We start from the raw sequence: 19,935 nt of genomic DNA, 5'->3' as shown, positions 1-19,935 counted from the left end.
GCTTCTTCCGCCTGGCCTCTCTCTGAGGTGTGTCAGGGACTGTGCCACTGTGTCTGGCTCGGATCGGATGCCATCCTCTCTCCCGTGTCTGCCTGCCGTTTTCTGTCCGTCAGTCTCTGTGTCTCCCTCTGTGTGTGTGTGTGTGTGTGTGTGTGTGTGTGTGTGTGTGTGTCTGCGCAGGCGCGCCCGTCTGCCTGCCTGCCTGCCTGCCTGCATCTCCCTCTCGGCCGTCCTCGAGTCTTGTCTCTGAAGCTCCGTCCCTTTCTGTCTCTGTATCTCCTGACACGCGGCCTCCCGTCGCTTCCTCTGGCCCCGGCCTCTCACAGGTTGCTGGGGCTCTGGCTCTGGCTGACGAGCTTGCCCCGGCCGGCTTGTCTCAGCTGGCGTGGGCGCGTGCGAGTGTCTGTGTGTCCGTCCGTGTGGCTGCCTGTCTGTCGCCCGTGTGCTCTCTCAGGAAGGTCCTGTGCTTGGCTGGCGGCGTGGAGGCAAGTGGGGCCTCGTTCGGCCGAAGGGGCGGGGCTGACGCTCTGCTGTCGACCGCGCTGCTGGCTCCCCGTGGGTTTGGGCACCGGGCAGGTGCCGGGCAGGATGGGCGCTCAGGGCCCCGGCTGGGCTGCGCAGGAGGCCCAGAGGAGGCTCAGAGGTCCCCGGGCGGCGGGCGGCGGCGGGCAGCGGCGGGCCCGGAAGCCGGAGACCTCCGGGGCAACCTGGCCCTGTGCAGCGGACGACGGGATGGGGGTGGGGGCGCCGCCCAGCCCGGGGCGGGCCTGCAGAGGCCCGGGGTGGGAGAGCGCCGAGACCTCCGCGCCCCTCCCGCCCCCGCACGGACGCACGCACGCACGCACGCCGGGACTGCGGCTGGGGGGTCCCGGGAGCCCGGAGGGCCAGGCGGGTGCTGGCAGGGGGTGATGGTGTGCGGGGGCGGGGCGGCGTGCCGGAGTGCGGTGGCGGGTCGACCGGCTCAGGTACAGCGCGCGGCCCGTGGAGAGGTGCGGCCGGCTGGCCCGACCGGCAGGCAGGGCACAGCGAAAGGGAGGCGCGGCGCAGGGCTCTTAGGGAGCCTGGAGGCAGCCGCCTCCGTCTACGGCCATACCACCCTGAACGCGCCCGATCTCGTCTGATCTCGGAAGCTAAGCAGGGTCGGGCCTGGTTAGTACTTGGATGGGAGACCGCCTGGGAATACCGGGTGCTGTAGGCTTTTTGCCTCCCCTCTCCTTTAGCCCCCGCCCCACACCTCCCCCAGCCCCGGCGTGGCCCTGCACCGCAAGCCCCACCAGCCCCTGGCCCCTTGCACCCCAGCGCGCTCACAGCCGTCCGTCGCCTGCCTTCCAGCCGGCGGCCCTCGCAGGCAGCAGCAGCGTGCCAACTCTTGGATCCCCGCGGCCACAGCCCCTCCCCGGGTGGGAGACCGGGGCCGGGGGGTGGGGGTGGGGGTGGGGGTTAGGGGGCCCGATGCCCGCCACAGACCTGGGCTGCCTCCGCGCGGCCCGAGAGCCCCTCCGCTTTCGGCTTCCAAAAACCACATGACCTCCCGGTCTCCGTCTGGGGCTCCCTAGGCAAGCCTCAGTCCATCCCGGGGGCTGCCCCACGCCCCAGCCCCACCCACAACCCTAGTGCCATCCTCGCACGCGACAGCGCGTGCTCTCCCGCGGGCTCACACACACACACACACACGCAGACACACCCCCACACACACACACACCCACACACCCAGCCCGCCGCCGAGGCAGGTCAGGAGCCAGGGACCACAGGTAAGGGAGATGGAGAAAGAGGGAGAGAGAAACCGCAAGAGGACCACACAGGCTTCCCAACAACCCACGGCCTCCACACCCTCGGCCCTCCAATCTGGGTATCCCCCCGGACCCCAGTCGGCCCGCCCACACCCTTGCCCACTGACACACTCACACACACACTCTCACACACTCACCCTCTGGCCTTTGGGCGGGGGCTGGGTCTTGCCTCAGGTAGCCATGCCGAAGGGGACCTTTGAGACCTCGGCTGCCAAAGACGTCTTGGGGACCCCACGGGGCTCTGCCAGCCCCAGGGCACCGCGTCCAGCTGGGGCCCGGGCCCAAGGCTGACGCCCCGTCCCTTGGGGCAGCTGCTTCTTCCGCCTGGCCTCTGTCTGAGGTGGGTCAGGGACTGTGCCACTGTGTCTGGCTCGGATCGGATGCCATCCTCCTCCGGTGTCTGCCTCCCGTTTTCTGTCCGTCAGTCGCTGTGTCTCCCTCCCTCTCTCTGTCTCTGTGTGTGTGTGTGTGTGTGTGTGTGTGTGGTGTTGGATCACAGGGTGGGAAGCTGTGTGTGTGTGTGTGTGTGTGTGTGTGTGTGTGTGTCTGGTGTTGGATCACAGGGTGGGAAGCTGTGTGTGTGTGTGTGTGTGTGTGGTGTTGGATCACAGTGCGGGAAACTGCGTTGCCTAGAACAGAGTTTAGTTATAAATGAAGGAGATGTAGAGCCAGAATGGGCTTCCCAGGTGGTGCTAGCAGTAAAGAACCTGTCTGCCAACGCAGGGGATGAAGGAGATGTGGGTTTGATACCTGGGTTGGGAAGATCCCCTGGAGAACGACATGACAACCTACTTCAGTATGCTTGCCTCGAGGATGCTACAGTAAGCGGAGCCTGGCGGGCTACAGCCCATGGGGTCACAAACAGTCAGACAGGACTGAATCAACGTGGCACAGAAGCATGCACACGGAGGCAGAGTATGAAGGATCTTGATTCTGGGCAGAAAGTTAATATCTCATTGTGGATTCTTAGGCAGAGAAGCAGCAGCAAGGCAGTCACAGCCTTGTGAGAGAAGAACAGGTAAGACAGAGGGTTAAATTTAGAGGCGGTTTGTAAGTGGGCAGTGACAGCAATGGTGAAAGTCATATAACGTCCACTTGTAAACTCCTTGACTCCAGACTCCACAAAACCGGGTCCTACTTTGCACGTATTATGGGAAGCACTTGAAGACAACAAGGACTTGGTGCTTACCAAGCTAGTGGAGGACGGAATTGCTATTGCCTTTCCAAGAGCATTAGTGCCTGTGCAGACACAGGCAGGTTCCTTCACTTTCGAGGGAAAGGTTCTGCAACAAAAGGGATCCATTGAAAAGCAAGGAAATATTGTCACTCAGAGATTCTCCTATCATCAACCAAGTAACATTAGGATGAGGCCCACCCCTGGAATAAGAACAGATATGACCGGAAAGCCGTCAAGCCGTAGCCTATCTTCCAGCCAACAGGGCCTTTGGCCAGCCAGCCAGCCAGTCAGTCAGTCAGTCAGCGGCCATGGCGGGTAGCAGCGTGCCACCTTTTGGATCGCCACGGCCATAGCCCCTCTGCGGGAGGATGACCGGGGCCCCGACTCCCAACGCAGGCCGGAGGGCCACTCCGCATTCGGATTGCAAGAAACGAGATGACCGTCCGGTATGCTTGGACTCCACATGATATGCAACCCCACCCCTACCCCCACCCCCCGGCTCCACACCCTTCCCCCCTCCATTCTGGGTATCCCCCCGCACCCCAGTCGGCCCGCCCACACCCTTGCCCACTGACACACTCACACACACACTCCCATACACTCACTCTCTGGCCTTTGCACGGGGGCTGGGTCTTGCCTCAGGTAGCCAAGCCGAAGGGGACCTTTGAGACCTCGGCTGCCAAGACGTCTTGGGGACCCCACGGGGCTCTGCCAGCCCCAGGGCGCCGCGTCCAGCTGGGGCCCGGCCCGAGGCTGACGCCCCGCTCCCTTGGGGCAGCTGCTTCTTCCGCCTGGCCTCTCTCTGAGGTGTGTCAGGGACTGTGCCACTGTGTCTGGCTCGGATCGGATGCCATCCTCTCTCCCGTGTCTGCCTGCCGTTTTCTGTCCGTCAGTCTCTGTGTCTCCCTCTGTGTGTGTGTGTGTGTGTGTGTGTGTGTGTGTGTGTGTGTGTGTCTGCGCGCGCGCGCCCGTCTGCCTGCCTGCCTGCCTGCCTGCATCTCCCTCTCGGCCGTCCTCGAGTCTTGTCTCTGAAGCTCCGTCCCTTTCTGTCTCTGTATCTCCTGACACGCGGCCTCCCGTCGCTTCCTCTGGCCCCGGCCTCTCACAGGTTGCTGGGGCTCTGGCTCTGGCTGACGAGCTTGCCCCGGCCGGCTTGTCTCAGCTGGCGTGGGCGCGTGCGAGTGTCTGTGTGTCCGTCCGTGTGGCTGCCTGTCTGTCGCCCGTGTGCTCTCTCAGGAAGGTCCTGTGCTTGGCTGGCGGCGTGGAGGCAAGTGGGGCCTCGTTCGGCCGAAGGGGCGGGGCTGACGCTCTGCTGTCGACCGCGCTGCTGGCTCCCCGTGGGTTTGGGCACCGGGCAGGTGCCGGGCAGGATGGGCGCTCAGGGCCCCGGCTGGGCTGCGCAGGAGGCCCAGAGGAGGCTCAGAGGTCCCCGGGCGGCGGGCGGCGGCGGGCAGCGGCGGGCCCGGAAGCCGGAGACCTCCGGGGCAACCTGGCCCTGTGCAGCGGACGACGGGATGGGGGTGGGGGCGCCGCCCAGCCCGGGGCGGGCCTGCAGAGGCCCGGGGTGGGAGAGCGCCGAGACCTCCGCGCCCCTCCCGCCCCCGCACGGACGCACGCACGCACGCACGCCGGGACTGCGGCTGGGGGGTCCCGGGAGCCCGGAGGGCCAGGCGGGTGCTGGCAGGGGGTGATGGTGTGCGGGGGCGGGGCGGCGTGCCGGAGTGCGGTGGCGGGTCGACCGGCTCAGGTACAGCGCGCGGCCCGTGGAGAGGTGCGGCCGGCTGGCCCGACCGGCAGGCAGGGCACAGCGAAAGGGAGGCGCGGCGCAGGGCTCTTAGGGAGCCTGGAGGCAGCCGCCTCCGTCTACGGCCATACCACCCTGAACGCGCCCGATCTCGTCTGATCTCGGAAGCTAAGCAGGGTCGGGCCTGGTTAGTACTTGGATGGGAGACCGCCTGGGAATACCGGGTGCTGTAGGCTTTTTGCCTCCCCTCTCCTTTAGCCCCCGCCCCACACCTCCCCCAGCCCCGGCGTGGCCCTGCACCGCAAGCCCCACCAGCCCCTGGCCCCTTGCACCCCAGCGCGCTCACAGCCGTCCGTCGCCTGCCTTCCAGCCGGCGGCCCTCGCAGGCAGCAGCAGCGTGCCAACTCTTGGATCCCCGCGGCCACAGCCCCTCCCCGGGTGGGAGACCGGGGCCGGGGGGTGGGGGTGGGGGTGGGGGTTAGGGGGCCCGATGCCCGCCACAGACCTGGGCTGCCTCCGCGCGGCCCGAGAGCCCCTCCGCTTTCGGCTTCCAAAAACCACATGACCTCCCGGTCTCCGTCTGGGGCTCCCTAGGCAAGCCTCAGTCCATCCCGGGGGCTGCCCCACGCCCCAGCCCCACCCACAACCCTAGTGCCATCCTCGCACGCGACAGCGCGTGCTCTCCCGCGGGCTCACACACACACACACACACGCAGACACACCCCCACACACACACACACCCACACACCCAGCCCGCCGCCGAGGCAGGTCAGGAGCCAGGGACCACAGGTAAGGGAGATGGAGAAAGAGGGAGAGAGAAACCGCAAGAGGACCACACAGGCTTCCCAACAACCCACGGCCTCCACACCCTCGGCCCTCCAATCTGGGTATCCCCCCGGACCCCAGTCGGCCCGCCCACACCCTTGCCCACTGACACACTCACACACACACTCTCACACACTCACCCTCTGGCCTTTGGGCGGGGGCTGGGTCTTGCCTCAGGTAGCCATGCCGAAGGGGACCTTTGAGACCTCGGCTGCCAAAGACGTCTTGGGGACCCCACGGGGCTCTGCCAGCCCCAGGGCACCGCGTCCAGCTGGGGCCCGGGCCCAAGGCTGACGCCCCGTCCCTTGGGGCAGCTGCTTCTTCCGCCTGGCCTCTGTCTGAGGTGGGTCAGGGACTGTGCCACTGTGTCTGGCTCGGATCGGATGCCATCCTCCTCCGGTGTCTGCCTCCCGTTTTCTGTCCGTCAGTCGCTGTGTCTCCCTCCCTCTCTCTGTCTCTGTGTGTGTGTGTGTGTGTGTGTGTGTGTGTGTGGTGTTGGATCACAGGGTGGGAAGCTGTGTGTGTGTGTGTGTGTGTGTGTGTGTGTGTGTGTCTGGTGTTGGATCACAGGGTGGGAAGCTGTGTGTGTGTGTGTGTGTGTGTGGTGTTGGATCACAGTGCGGGAAACTGCGTTGCCTAGAACAGAGTTTAGTTATAAATGAAGGAGATGTAGAGCCAGAATGGGCTTCCCAGGTGGTGCTAGCAGTAAAGAACCTGTCTGCCAACGCAGGGGATGAAGGAGATGTGGGTTTGATACCTGGGTTGGGAAGATCCCCTGGAGAACGACATGACAACCTACTTCAGTATGCTTGCCTCGAGGATGCTACAGTAAGCGGAGCCTGGCGGGCTACAGCCCATGGGGTCACAAACAGTCAGACAGGACTGAATCAACGTGGCACAGAAGCATGCACACGGAGGCAGAGTATGAAGGATCTTGATTCTGGGCAGAAAGTTAATATCTCATTGTGGATTCTTAGGCAGAGAAGCAGCAGCAAGGCAGTCACAGCCTTGTGAGAGAAGAACAGGTAAGACAGAGGGTTAAATTTAGAGGCGGTTTGTAAGTGGGCAGTGACAGCAATGGTGAAAGTCATATAACGTCCACTTGTAAACTCCTTGACTCCAGACTCCACAAAACCGGGTCCTACTTTGCACGTATTATGGGAAGCACTTGAAGACAACAAGGACTTGGTGCTTACCAAGCTAGTGGAGGACGGAATTGCTATTGCCTTTCCAAGAGCATTAGTGCCTGTGCAGACACAGGTTCCTTCACTTTCGAGGGAAAGGTTCTGCAACAAAAGGGATCCATTGAAAAGCAAGGAAATATTGTCACTCAGAGATTCTCCTATCATCAACCAAGTAACATTAGGATGAGGCCCACCCCTGGAATAAGAACAGATATGACCGGAAAGCCGTCAAGCCGTAGCCTATCTTCCAGCCAACAGGGCCTTTGGCCAGCCAGCCAGCCAGTCAGTCAGTCAGTCAGCGGCCATGGCGGGTAGCAGCGTGCCACCTTTTGGATCGCCACGGCCATAGCCCCTCTGCGGGAGGATGACCGGGGCCCCGACTCCCAACGCAGGCCGGAGGGCCACTCCGCATTCGGATTGCAAGAAACGAGATGACCGTCCGGTATGCTTGGACTCCACATGATATGCAACCCCACCCCTACCCCCACCCCCCGGCTCCACACCCTTCCCCCCTCCATTCTGGGTATCCCCCCGCACCCCAGTCGGCCCGCCCACACCCTTGCCCACTGACACACTCACACACACACTCCCATACACTCACTCTCTGGCCTTTGCACGGGGGCTGGGTCTTGCCTCAGGTAGCCAAGCCGAAGGGGACCTTTGAGACCTCGGCTGCCAAGACGTCTTGGGGACCCCACGGGGCTCTGCCAGCCCCAGGGCGCCGCGTCCAGCTGGGGCCCGGCCCGAGGCTGACGCCCCGCTCCCTTGGGGCAGCTGCTTCTTCCGCCTGGCCTCTCTCTGAGGTGTGTCAGGGACTGTGCCACTGTGTCTGGCTCGGATCGGATGCCATCCTCTCTCCCGTGTCTGCCTGCCGTTTTCTGTCCGTCAGTCTCTGTGTCTCCCTCTGTGTGTGTGTGTGTGTGTGTGTGTGTGTGTGTGTGTGTGTGTGTGTGTGTGTGTGTCTGCGCGCGCGCGCCCGTCTGCCTGCCTGCCTGCCTGCCTGCATCTCCCTCTCGGCCGTCCTCGAGTCTTGTCTCTGAAGCTCCGTCCCTTTCTGTCTCTGTATCTCCTGACACGCGGCCTCCCGTCGCTTCCTCTGGCCCCGGCCTCTCACAGGTTGCTGGGGCTCTGGCTCTGGCTGACGAGCTTGCCCCGGCCGGCTTGTCTCAGCTGGCGTGGGCGCGTGCGAGTGTCTGTGTGTCCGTCCGTGTGGCTGCCTGTCTGTCGCCCGTGTGCTCTCTCAGGAAGGTCCTGTGCTTGGCTGGCGGCGTGGAGGCAAGTGGGGCCTCGTTCGGCCGAAGGGGCGGGGCTGACGCTCTGCTGTCGACCGCGCTGCTGGCTCCCCGTGGGTTTGGGCACCGGGCAGGTGCCGGGCAGGATGGGCGCTCAGGGCCCCGGCTGGGCTGCGCAGGAGGCCCAGAGGAGGCTCAGAGGTCCCCGGGCGGCGGGCGGCGGCGGGCAGCGGCGGGCCCGGAAGCCGGAGACCTCCGGGGCAACCTGGCCCTGTGCAGCGGACGACGGGATGGGGGTGGGGGCGCCGCCCAGCCCGGGGCGGGCCTGCAGAGGCCCGGGGTGGGAGAGCGCCGAGACCTCCGCGCCCCTCCCGCCCCCGCACGGACGCACGCACGCACGCACGCCGGGACTGCGGCTGGGGGGTCCCGGGAGCCCGGAGGGCCAGGCGGGTGCTGGCAGGGGGTGATGGTGTGCGGGGGCGGGGCGGCGTGCCGGAGTGCGGTGGCGGGTCGACCGGCTCAGGTACAGCGCGCGGCCCGTGGAGAGGTGCGGCCGGCTGGCCCGACCGGCAGGCAGGGCACAGCGAAAGGGAGGCGCGGCGCAGGGCTCTTAGGGAGCCTGGAGGCAGCCGCCTCCGTCTACGGCCATACCACCCTGAACGCGCCCGATCTCGTCTGATCTCGGAAGCTAAGCAGGGTCGGGCCTGGTTAGTACTTGGATGGGAGACCGCCTGGGAATACCGGGTGCTGTAGGCTTTTTGCCTCCCCTCTCCTTTAGCCCCCGCCCCACACCTCCCCCAGCCCCGGCGTGGCCCTGCACCGCAAGCCCCACCAGCCCCTGGCCCCTTGCACCCCAGCGCGCTCACAGCCGTCCGTCGCCTGCCTTCCAGCCGGCGGCCCTCGCAGGCAGCAGCAGCGTGCCAACTCTTGGATCCCCGCGGCCACAGCCCCTCCCCGGGTGGGAGACCGGGGCCGGGGGGTGGGGGTGGGGGTGGGGGTTAGGGGGCCCGATGCCCGCCACAGACCTGGGCTGCCTCCGCGCGGCCCGAGAGCCCCTCCGCTTTCGGCTTCCAAAAACCACATGACCTCCCGGTCTCCGTCTGGGGCTCCCTAGGCAAGCCTCAGTCCATCCCGGGGGCTGCCCCACGCCCCAGCCCCACCCACAACCCTAGTGCCATCCTCGCACGCGACAGCGCGTGCTCTCCCGCGGGCTCACACACACACACACACACGCAGACACACCCCCACACACACACACACCCACACACCCAGCCCGCCGCCGAGGCAGGTCAGGAGCCAGGGACCACAGGTAAGGGAGATGGAGAAAGAGGGAGAGAGAAACCGCAAGAGGACCACACAGGCTTCCCAACAACCCACGGCCTCCACACCCTCGGCCCTCCAATCTGGGTATCCCCCCGGACCCCAGTCGGCCCGCCCACACCCTTGCCCACTGACACACTCACACACACACTCTCACACACTCACCCTCTGGCCTTTGGGCGGGGGCTGGGTCTTGCCTCAGGTAGCCAAGCCGAAGGGGACCTTTGAGACCTCGGCTGCCAAAGACGTCTTGGGGACCCCACGGGGCTCTGCCAGCCCCAGGGCACCGCGTCCAGCTGGGGCCCGGGCCCAAGGCTGACGCCCCGTCCCTTGGGGCAGCTGCTTCTTCCGCCTGGCCTCTGTCTGAGGTGGGTCAGGGACTGTGCCACTGTGTCTGGCTCGGATCGGATGCCATCCTCCTCCGGTGTCTGCCTCCCGTTTTCTGTCCGTCAGTCGCTGTGTCTCCCTCCCTCTCTCTGTCTCTGTGTGTGTGTGTGTGTGTGTGTGTGTGTGGTGTTGGATCACAGGGTGGGAAGCTGTGTGTGTGTGTGTGTGTGTGTGTGTGTGTGTGTGTCTGGTGTTGGATCACAGGGTGGGAAGCTGTGTGTGTGTGTGTGTGTGTGTGGTGTTGGATCACAGTGCGGGAAACTGCGTTGCCTAGAACAGAGTTTAGTTATAAATGAAGGAGATGTAGAGCCAGAATGGGCTTCCCAGGTGGTGCTAGCAGTAAAGAACCTGTCTGCCAACGCAGGGGATGAAGGAGATGTGGGTTTGATACCTGGGTTGGGAAGATCCCCTGGAGAACGACATGACAACCTACTTCAGTATGCTTGCCTCGAGGATGCTACAGTAAGCGGAGCCTGGCGGGCTACAGCCCATGGGGTCACAAACAGTCAGACAGGACTGAATCAACGTGGCACAGAAGCATGCACACGGAGGCAGAGTATGAAGGATCTTGATTCTGGGCAGAAAGTTAATATCTCATTGTGGATTCTTAGGCAGAGAAGCAGCAGCAAGGCAGTCACAGCCTTGTGAGAGAAGAACAGGTAAGACAGAGGGTTAAATTTAGAGGCGGTTTGTAAGTGGGCAGTGACAGCAATGGTGAAAGTCATATAACGTCCACTTGTAAACTCCTTGACTCCAGACTCCACAAAACCGGGTCCTACTTTGCACGTATTATGGGAAGCACTTGAAGACAACAAGGACTTGGTGCTTACCAAGCTAGTGGAGGACGGAATTGCTATTGCCTTTCCAAGAGCATTAGTGCCTGTGCAGACACAGGTTCCTTCACTTTCGAGGGAAAGGTTCTGCAACAAAAGGGATCCATTGAAAAGCAAGGAAATATTGTCACTCAGAGATTCTCCTATCATCAACCAAGTAACATTAGGATGAGGCCCACCCCTGGAATAAGAACAGATATGACCGGAAAGCCGTCAAGCCGTAGCCTATCTTCCAGCCAACAGGGCCTTTGGCCAGCCAGCCAGCCAGTCAGTCAGTCAGTCAGCGGCCATGGCGGGTAGCAGCGTGCCACCTTTTGGATCGCCACGGCCATAGCCCCTCTGCGGGAGGATGACCGGGGCCCCGACTCCCAACGCAGGCCGGAGGGCCACTCCGCATTCGGATTGCAAGAAACGAGATGACCGTCCGGTATGCTTGGACTCCACATGATATGCAACCCCACCCCTACCCCCACCCCCCGGCTCCACACCCTTCCCCCCTCCATTCTGGGTATCCCCCCGCACCCCAGTCGGCCCGCCCACACCCTTGCCCACTGACACACTCACACACACACTCCCATACACTCACTCTCTGGCCTTTGCACGGGGGCTGGGTCTTGCCTCAGGTAGCCAAGCCGAAGGGGACCTTTGAGACCTCGGCTGCCAAGACGTCTTGGGGACCCCACGGGGCTCTGCCAGCCCCAGGGCGCCGCGTCCAGCTGGGGCCCGGCCCGAGGCTGACGCCCCGCTCCCTTGGGGCAGCTGCTTCTTCCGCCTGGCCTCTCTCTGAGGTGTGTCAGGGACTGTGCCACTGTGTCTGGCTCGGATCGGATGCCATCCTCTCTCCCGTGTCTGCCTGCCGTTTTCTGTCCGTCAGTCTCTGTGTCTCCCTCTGTGTGTGTGTGTGTGTGTGTGTGTGTGTGTGTGTGTGTGTCTGCGCAGGCGCGCCCGTCTGCCTGCCTGCCTGCCTGCCTGCATCTCCCTCTCGGCCGTCCTCGAGTCTTGTCTCTGAAGCTCCGTCCCTTTCTGTCTCTGTATCTCCTGACACGCGGCCTCCCGTCGCTTCCTCTGGCCCCGGCCTCTCACAGGTTGCTGGGGCTCTGGCTCTGGCTGACGAGCTTGCCCCGGCCGGCTTGTCTCAGCTGGCGTGGGCGCGTGCGAGTGTCTGTGTGTCCGTCCGTGTGGCTGCCTGTCTGTCGCCCGTGTGCTCTCTCAGGAAGGTCCTGTGCTTGGCTGGCGGCGTGGAGGCAAGTGGGGCCTCGTTCGGCCGAAGGGGCGGGGCTGACGCTCTGCTGTCGACCGCGCTGCTGGCTCCCCGTGGGTTTGGGCACCGGGCAGGTGCCGGGCAGGATGGGCGCTCAGGGCCCCGGCTGGGCTGCGCAGGAGGCCCAGAGGAGGCTCAGAGGTCCCCGGGCGGCGGGCGGCGGCGGGCAGCGGCGGGCCCGGAAGCCGGAGACCTCCGGGGCAACCTGGCCCTGTGCAGCGGACGACGGGATGGGGGTGGGGGCGCCGCCCAGCCCGGGGCGGGCCTGCAGAGGCCCGGGGTGGGAGAGCGCCGAGACCTCCGCGCCCCTCCCGCCCCCGCACGGACGCACGCACGCACGCACGCCGGGACTGCGGCTGGGGGGTCCCGGGAGCCCGGAGGGCCAGGCGGGTGCTGGCAGGGGGTGATGGTGTGCGGGGGCGGGGCGGCGTGCCGGAGTGCGGTGGCGGGTCGACCGGCTCAGGTACAGCGCGCGGCCCGTGGAGAGGTGCGGCCGGCTGGCCCGACCGGCAGGCAGGGCACAGCGAAAGGGAGGCGCGGCGCAGGGCTCTTAGGGAGCCTGGAGGCAGCCGCCTCCGTCTACGGCCATACCACCCTGAACGCGCCCGATCTCGTCTGATCTCGGAAGCTAAGCAGGGTCGGGCCTGGTTAGTACTTGGATGGGAGACCGCCTGGGAATACCGGGTGCTGTAGGCTTTTTGCCTCCCCTCTCCTTTAGCCCCCGCCCCACACCTCCCCCAGCCCCGGCGTGGCCCTGCACCGCAAGCCCCACCAGCCCCTGGCCCCTTGCACCCCAGCGCGCTCACAGCCGTCCGTCGCCTGCCTTCCAGCCGGCGGCCCTCGCAGGCAGCAGCAGCGTGCCAACTCTTGGATCCCCGCGGCCACAGCCCCTCCCCGGGTGGGAGACCGGGGCCGGGGGGGTGGGGGTGGGGGTGGGGGTTAGGGGGCCCGATGCCCGCCACAGACCTGGGCTGCCTCCGCGCGGCCCGAGAGCCCCTCCGCTTTCGGCTTCCAAAAACCACATGACCTCCCGGTCTCCGTCTGGGGCTCCCTAGGCAAGCCTCAGTCCATCCCGGGGGCTGCCCCACGCCCCAGCCCCACCCACAACCCTAGTGCCATCCTCGCACGCGACAGCGCGTGCTCTCCCGCGGGCTCACACACACACACACACACGCAGACACACCCCCACACACACACACACCCACACACCCAGCCCGCCGCCGAGGCAGGTCAGGAGCCAGGGACCACAGGTAAGGGAGATGGAGAAAGAGGGAGAGAGAAACCGCAAGAGGACCACACAGGCTTCCCAACAACCCACGGCCTCCACACCCTCGGCCCTCCAATCTGGGTATCCCCCCGGACCCCAGTCGGCCCGCCCACACCCTTGCCCACTGACACACTCACACACACACTCTCACACACTCACCCTCTGGCCTTTGGGCGGGGGCTGGGTCTTGCCTCAGGTAGCCATGCCGAAGGGGACCTTTGAGACCTCGGCTGCCAAAGACGTCTTGGGGACCCCACGGGGCTCTGCCAGCCCCAGGGCACCGCGTCCAGCTGGGGCCCGGGCCCAAGGCTGACGCCCCGTCCCTTGGGGCAGCTGCTTCTTCCGCCTGGCCTCTGTCTGAGGTGGGTCAGGGACTGTGCCACTGTGTCTGGCTCGGATCGGATGCCATCCTCCTCCGGTGTCTGCCTCCCGTTTTCTGTCCGTCAGTCGCTGTGTCTCCCTCCCTCTCTCTGTCTCTGTGTGTGTGTGTGTGTGTGTGTGTGTGTGGTGTTGGATCACAGGGTGGGAAGCTGTGTGTGTGTGTGTGTGTGTGTGTGTGTGTGTGTGTCTGGTGTTGGATCACAGGGTGGGAAGCTGTGTGTGTGTGTGTGTGTGTGTGGTGTTGGATCACAGTGCGGGAAACTGCGTTGCCTAGAACAGAGTTTAGTTATAAATGAAGGAGATGTAGAGCCAGAATGGGCTTCCCAGGTGGTGCTAGCAGTAAAGAACCTGTCTGCCAACGCAGGGGATGAAGGAGATGTGGGTTTGATACCTGGGTTGGGAAGATCCCCTGGAGAACGACATGACAACCTACTTCAGTATGCTTGCCTCGAGGATGCTACAGTAAGCGGAGCCTGGCGGGCTACAGCCCATGGGGTCACAAACAGTCAGACAGGACTGAATCAACGTGGCACAGAAGCATGCACACGGAGGCAGAGTATGAAGGATCTTGATTCTGGGCAGAAAGTTAATATCTCATTGTGGATTCTTAGGCAGAGAAGCAGCAGCAAGGCAGTCACAGCCTTGTGAGAGAAGAACAGGTAAGACAGAGGGTTAAATTTAGAGGCGGTTTGTAAGTGGGCAGTGACAGCAATGGTGAAAGTCATATAACGTCCACTTGTAAACTCCTTGACTCCAGACTCCACAAAACCGGGTCCTACTTTGCACGTATTATGGGAAGCACTTGAAGACAACAAGGACTTGGTGCTTACCAAGCTAGTGGAGGACGGAATTGCTATTGCCTTTCCAAGAGCATTAGTGCCTGTGCAGACACAGGTTCCTTCACTTTCGAGGGAAAGGTTCTGCAACAAAAGGGATCCATTGAAAAGCAAGGAAATATTGTCACTCAGAGATTCTCCTATCATCAACCAAGTAACATTAGGATGAGGCCCACCCCTGGAATAAGAACAGATATGACCGGAAAGCCGTCAAGCCGTAGCCTATCTTCCAGCCAACAGGGCCTTTGGCCAGCCAGCCAGCCAGTCAGTCAGTCAGTCAGCGGCCATGGCGGGTAGCAGCGTGCCACCTTTTGGATCGCCACGGCCATAGCCCCTCTGCGGGAGGATGACCGGGGCCCCGACTCCCAACGCAGGCCGGAGGGCCACTCCGCATTCGGATTGCAAGAAACGAGATGACCGTCCGGTATGCTTGGACTCCACATGATATGCAACCCCACCCCTACCCCCACCCCCCGGCTCCACACCCTTCCCCCCTCCATTCTGGGTATCCCCCCGCACCCCAGTCGGCCCGCCCACACCCTTGCCCACTGACACACTCACACACACACTCCCATACACTCACTCTCTGGCCTTTGCACGGGGGCTGGGTCTTGCCTCAGGTAGCCAAGCCGAAGGGGACCTTTGAGACCTCGGCTGCCAAGACGTCTTGGGGACCCCACGGGGCTCTGCCAGCCCCAGGGCGCCGCGTCCAGCTGGGGCCCGGCCCGAGGCTGACGCCCCGCTCCCTTGGGGCAGCTGCTTCTTCCGCCTGGCCTCTCTCTGAGGTGTGTCAGGGACTGTGCCACTGTGTCTGGCTCGGATCGGATGCCATCCTCTCTCCCGTGTCTGCCTGCCGTTTTCTGTCCGTCAGTCTCTGTGTCTCCCTCTGTGTGTGTGTGTGTGTGTGTGTGTGTGTGTGTGTGTGTGTCTGCGCAGGCGCGCCCGTCTGCCTGCCTGCCTGCCTGCCTGCATCTCCCTCTCGGCCGTCCTCGAGTCTTGTCTCTGAAGCTCCGTCCCTTTCTGTCTCTGTATCTCCTGACACGCGGCCTCCCGTCGCTTCCTCTGGCCCCGGCCTCTCACAGGTTGCTGGGGCTCTGGCTCTGGCTGACGAGCTTGCCCCGGCCGGCTTGTCTCAGCTGGCGTGGGCGCGTGCGAGTGTCTGTGTGTCCGTCCGTGTGGCTGCCTGTCTGTCGCCCGTGTGCTCTCTCAGGAAGGTCCTGTGCTTGGCTGGCGGCGTGGAGGCAAGTGGGGCCTCGTTCGGCCGAAGGGGCGGGGCTGACGCTCTGCTGTCGACCGCGCTGCTGGCTCCCCGTGGGTTTGGGCACCGGGCAGGTGCCGGGCAGGATGGGCGCTCAGGGCCCCGGCTGGGCTGCGCAGGAGGCCCAGAGGAGGCTCAGAGGTCCCCGGGCGGCGGGCGGCGGCGGGCAGCGGCGGGCCCGGAAGCCGGAGACCTCCGGGGCAACCTGGCCCTGTGCAGCGGACGACGGGATGGGGGTGGGGGCGCCGCCCAGCCCGGGGCGGGCCTGCAGAGGCCCGGGGTGGGAGAGCGCCGAGACCTCCGCGCCCCTCCCGCCCCCGCACGGACGCACGCACGCACGCACGCCGGGACTGCGGCTGGGGGGTCCCGGGAGCCCGGAGGGCCAGGCGGGTGCTGGCAGGGGGTGATGGTGTGCGGGGGCGGGGCGGCGTGCCGGAGTGCGGTGGCGGGTCGACCGGCTCAGGTACAGCGCGCGGCCCGTGGAGAGGTGCGGCCGGCTGGCCCGACCGGCAGGCAGGGCACAGCGAAAGGGAGGCGCGGCGCAGGGCTCTTAGGGAGCCTGGAGGCAGCCGCCTCCGTCTACGGCCATACCACCCTGAACGCGCCCGATCTCGTCTGATCTCGGAAGCTAAGCAGGGTCGGGCCTGGTTAGTACTTGGATGGGAGACCGCCTGGGAATACCGGGTGCTGTAGGCTTTTTGCCTCCCCTCTCCTTTAGCCCCCGCCCCACACCTCCCCCAGCCCCGGCGTGGCCCTGCACCGCAAGCCCCACCAGCCCCTGGCCCCTTGCACCCCAGCGCGCTCACAGCCGTCCGTCGCCTGCCTTCCAGCCGGCGGCCCTCGCAGGCAGCAGCAGCGTGCCAACTCTTGGATCCCCGCGGCCACAGCCCCTCCCCGGGTGGGAGACCGGGGCCGGGGGGGTGGGGGTGGGGGTGGGGGTTAGGGGGCCCGATGCCCGCCACAGACCTGGGCTGCCTCCGCGCGGCCCGAGAGCCCCTCCGCTTTCGGCTTCCAAAAACCACATGACCTCCCGGTCTCCGTCTGGGGCTCCCTAGGCAAGCCTCAGTCCATCCCGGGGGCTGCCCCACGCCCCAGCCCCACCCACAACCCTAGTGCCATCCTCGCACGCGACAGCGCGTGCTCTCCCGCGGGCTCACACACACACACACACACGCAGACACACCCCCACACACACACACACCCACACACCCAGCCCGCCGCCGAGGCAGGTCAGGAGCCAGGGACCACAGGTAAGGGAGATGGAGAAAGAGGGAGAGAGAAACCGCAAGAGGACCACACAGGCTTCCCAACAACCCACGGCCTCCACACCCTCGGCCCTCCAATCTGGGTATCCCCCCGGACCCCAGTCGGCCCGCCCACACCCTTGCCCACTGACACACTCACACACACACTCTCACACACTCACCCTCTGGCCTTTGGGCGGGGGCTGGGTCTTGCCTCAGGTAGCCATGCCGAAGGGGACCTTTGAGACCTCGGCTGCCAAAGACGTCTTGGGGACCCCACGGGGCTCTGCCAGCCCCAGGGCACCGCGTCCAGCTGGGGCCCGGGCCCAAGGCTGACGCCCCGTCCCTTGGGGCAGCTGCTTCTTCCGCCTGGCCTCTGTCTGAGGTGGGTCAGGGACTGTGCCACTGTGTCTGGCTCGGATCGGATGCCATCCTCCTCCGGTGTCTGCCTCCCGTTTTCTGTCCGTCAGTCGCTGTGTCTCCCTCCCTCTCTCTGTCTCTGTGTGTGTGTGTGTGTGTGTGTGTGTGTGGTGTTGGATCACAGGGTGGGAAGCTGTGTGTGTGTGTGTGTGTGTGTGTGTGTGTGTGTCTGGTGTTGGATCACAGGGTGGGAAGCTGTGTGTGTGTGTGTGTGTGTGTGGTGTTGGATCACAGTGCGGGAAACTGCGTTGCCTAGAACAGAGTTTAGTTATAAATGAAGGAGATGTAGAGCCAGAATGGGCTTCCCAGGTGGTGCTAGCAGTAAAGAACCTGTCTGCCAACGCAGGGGATGAAGGAGATGTGGGTTTGATACCTGGGTTGGGAAGATCCCCTGGAGAACGACATGACAACCTACTTCAGTATGCTTGCCTCGAGGATGCTACAGTAAGCGGAGCCTGGCGGGCTACAGCCCATGGGGTCACAAACAGTCAGACAGGACTGAATCAACGTGGCACAGAAGCATGCACACGGAGGCAGAGTATGAAGGATCTTGATTCTGGGCAGAAAGTTAATATCTCATTGTGGATTCTTAGGCAGAGAAGCAGCAGCAAGGCAGTCACAGCCTTGTGAGAGAAGAACAGGTAAGACAGAGGGTTAAATTTAGAGGCGGTTTGTAAGTGGGCAGTGACAGCAATGGTGAAAGTCATATAACGTCCACTTGTAAACTCCTTGACTCCAGACTCCACAAAACCGGGTCCTACTTTGCACGTATTATGGGAAGCACTTGAAGACAACAAGGACTTGGTGCTTACCAAGCTAGTGGAGGACGGAATTGCTATTGCCTTTCCAAGAGCATTAGTGCCTGTGCAGACACAGGTTCCTTCACTTTCGAGGGAAAGGTTCTGCAACAAAAGGGATCCATTGAAAAGCAAGGAAATATTGTCACTCAGAGATTCTCCTATCATCAACCAAGTAACATTAGGATGAGGCCCACCCCTGGAATAAGAACAGATATGACCGGAAAGCCGTCAAGCCGTAGCCTATCTTCCAGCCAACAGGGCCTTTGGCCAGCCAGCCAGCCAGTCAGTCAGTCAGTCAGCGGCCATGGCGGGTAGCAGCGTGCCACCTTTTGGATCGCCACGGCCATAGCCCCTCTGCGGGAGGATGACCGGGGCCCCGACTCCCAACGCAGGCCGGAGGGCCACTCCGCATTCGGATTGCAAGAAACGAGATGACCGTCCGGTATGCTTGGACTCCACATGATATGCAACCCCACCCCTACCCCCACCCCCCGGCTCCACACCCTTCCCCCCTCCATTCTGGGTATCCCCCCGCACCCCAGTCGGCCCGCCCACACCCTTGCCCACTGACACACTCACACACACACTCCCATACACTCACTCTCTGGCCTTTGCACGGGGGCTGGGTCTTGCCTCAGGTAGCCAAGCCGAAGGGGACCTTTGAGACCTCGGCTGCCAAGACGTCTTGGGGACCCCACGGGGCTCTGCCAGCCCCAGGGCGCCGCGTCCAGCTGGGGCCCGGCCCGAGGCTGACGCCCCGCTCCCTTGGGGCAGCTGCTTCTTCCGCCTGGCCTCTCTCTGAGGTGTGTCAGGGACTGTGCCACTGTGTCTGGCTCGGATCGGATGCCATCCTCTCTCCCGTGTCTGCCTGCCGTTTTCTGTCCGTCAGTCTCTGTGTCTCCCTCTGTGTGTGTGTGTGTGTGTGTGTGTGTGTGTGTGTGTGTGTGTGTCTGCGCGCGCGCGCCCGTCTGCCTGCCTGCCTGCCTGCCTGCATCTCCCTCTCGGCCGTCCTCGAGTCTTGTCTCTGAAGCTCCGTCCCTTTCTGTCTCTGTATCTCCTGACACGCGGCCTCCCGTCGCTTCCTCTGGCCCCGGCCTCTCACAGGTTGCTGGGGCTCTGGCTCTGGCTGACGAGCTTGCCCCGGCCGGCTTGTCTCAGCTGGCGTGGGCGCGTGCGAGTGTCTGTGTGTCCGTCCGTGTGGCTGCCTGTCTGTCGCCCGTGTGCTCTCTCAGGAAGGTCCTGTGCTTGGCTGGCGGCGTGGAGGCAAGTGGGGCCTCGTTCGGCCGAAGGGGCGGGGCTGACGCTCTGCTGTCGACCGCGCTGCTGGCTCCCCGTGGGTTTGGGCACCGGGCAGGTGCCGGGCAGGATGGGCGCTCAGGGCCCCGGCTGGGCTGCGCAGGAGGCCCAGAGGAGGCTCAGAGGTCCCCGGGCGGCGGGCGGCGGCGGGCAGCGGCGGGCCCGGAAGCCGGAGACCTCCGGGGCAACCTGGCCCTGTGCAGCGGACGACGGGATGGGGGTGGGGGCGCCGCCCAGCCCGGGGCGGGCCTGCAGAGGCCCGGGGTGGGAGAGCGCCGAGACCTCCGCGCCCCTCCCGCCCCCGCACGGACGCACGCACGCACGCACGCCGGGACTGCGGCTGGGGGGTCCCGGGAGCCCGGAGGGCCAGGCGGGTGCTGGCAGGGGGTGATGGTGTGCGGGGGCGGGGCGGCGTGCCGGAGTGCGGTGGCGGGTCGACCGGCTCAGGTACAGCGCGCGGCCCGTGGAGAGGTGCGGCCGGCTGGCCCGACCGGCAGGCAGGGCACAGCGAAAGGGAGGCGCGGCGCAGGGCTCTTAGGGAGCCTGGAGGCAGCCGCCTCCGTCTACGGCCATACCACCCTGAACGCGCCCGATCTCGTCTGATCTCGGAAGCTAAGCAGGGTCGGGCCTGGTTAGTACTTGGATGGGAGACCGCCTGGGAATACCGGGTGCTGTAGGCT

General features: G+C 64.5%; 6 non-coding genes across 6 annotated transcripts; all 6 read left to right on the top strand.

The window, feature by feature from the left end:
- The first annotated feature begins 1,079 nt into the window (after window positions 1-1,079).
- On the top strand, window positions 1,080-1,198 carry LOC136161921 (5S ribosomal RNA). The gene has a single exon (XR_010661808.1). It is a non-coding gene; the product is annotated as a 5S ribosomal RNA (ribosomal RNA).
- Window positions 1,199-4,828: 3,630 nt separating this feature from the next.
- On the top strand, window positions 4,829-4,947 carry LOC136161920 (5S ribosomal RNA). The gene has a single exon (XR_010661807.1). It is a non-coding gene; the product is annotated as a 5S ribosomal RNA (ribosomal RNA).
- A 3,642-nt stretch (window positions 4,948-8,589) lies between these two features.
- Window positions 8,590-8,708, top strand: LOC136161915 (5S ribosomal RNA). The gene has a single exon (XR_010661805.1). It is a non-coding gene; the product is annotated as a 5S ribosomal RNA (ribosomal RNA).
- Window positions 8,709-12,330: 3,622 nt separating this feature from the next.
- Window positions 12,331-12,449, top strand: LOC136161904 (5S ribosomal RNA). Its single transcript, XR_010661794.1, has one exon. It is a non-coding gene; the product is annotated as a 5S ribosomal RNA (ribosomal RNA).
- A 3,623-nt stretch (window positions 12,450-16,072) lies between these two features.
- Window positions 16,073-16,191, top strand: LOC136162299 (5S ribosomal RNA). Its single transcript, XR_010662103.1, has one exon. It is a non-coding gene; the product is annotated as a 5S ribosomal RNA (ribosomal RNA).
- Window positions 16,192-19,816: 3,625 nt separating this feature from the next.
- Window positions 19,817-19,935, top strand: LOC136162181 (5S ribosomal RNA). Its single transcript, XR_010662008.1, has one exon. It is a non-coding gene; the product is annotated as a 5S ribosomal RNA (ribosomal RNA).

Source organism: Muntiacus reevesi, chromosome 2, assembly GCF_963930625.1.
Source record: "Muntiacus reevesi chromosome 2, mMunRee1.1, whole genome shotgun sequence".
NCBI lineage: Eukaryota > Metazoa > Chordata > Mammalia > Artiodactyla > Cervidae > Muntiacus > Muntiacus reevesi.
The sequence above is the reverse complement of the archived record's forward strand: the minus strand, read 5'-3'. Positions and strand labels throughout refer to the sequence as shown.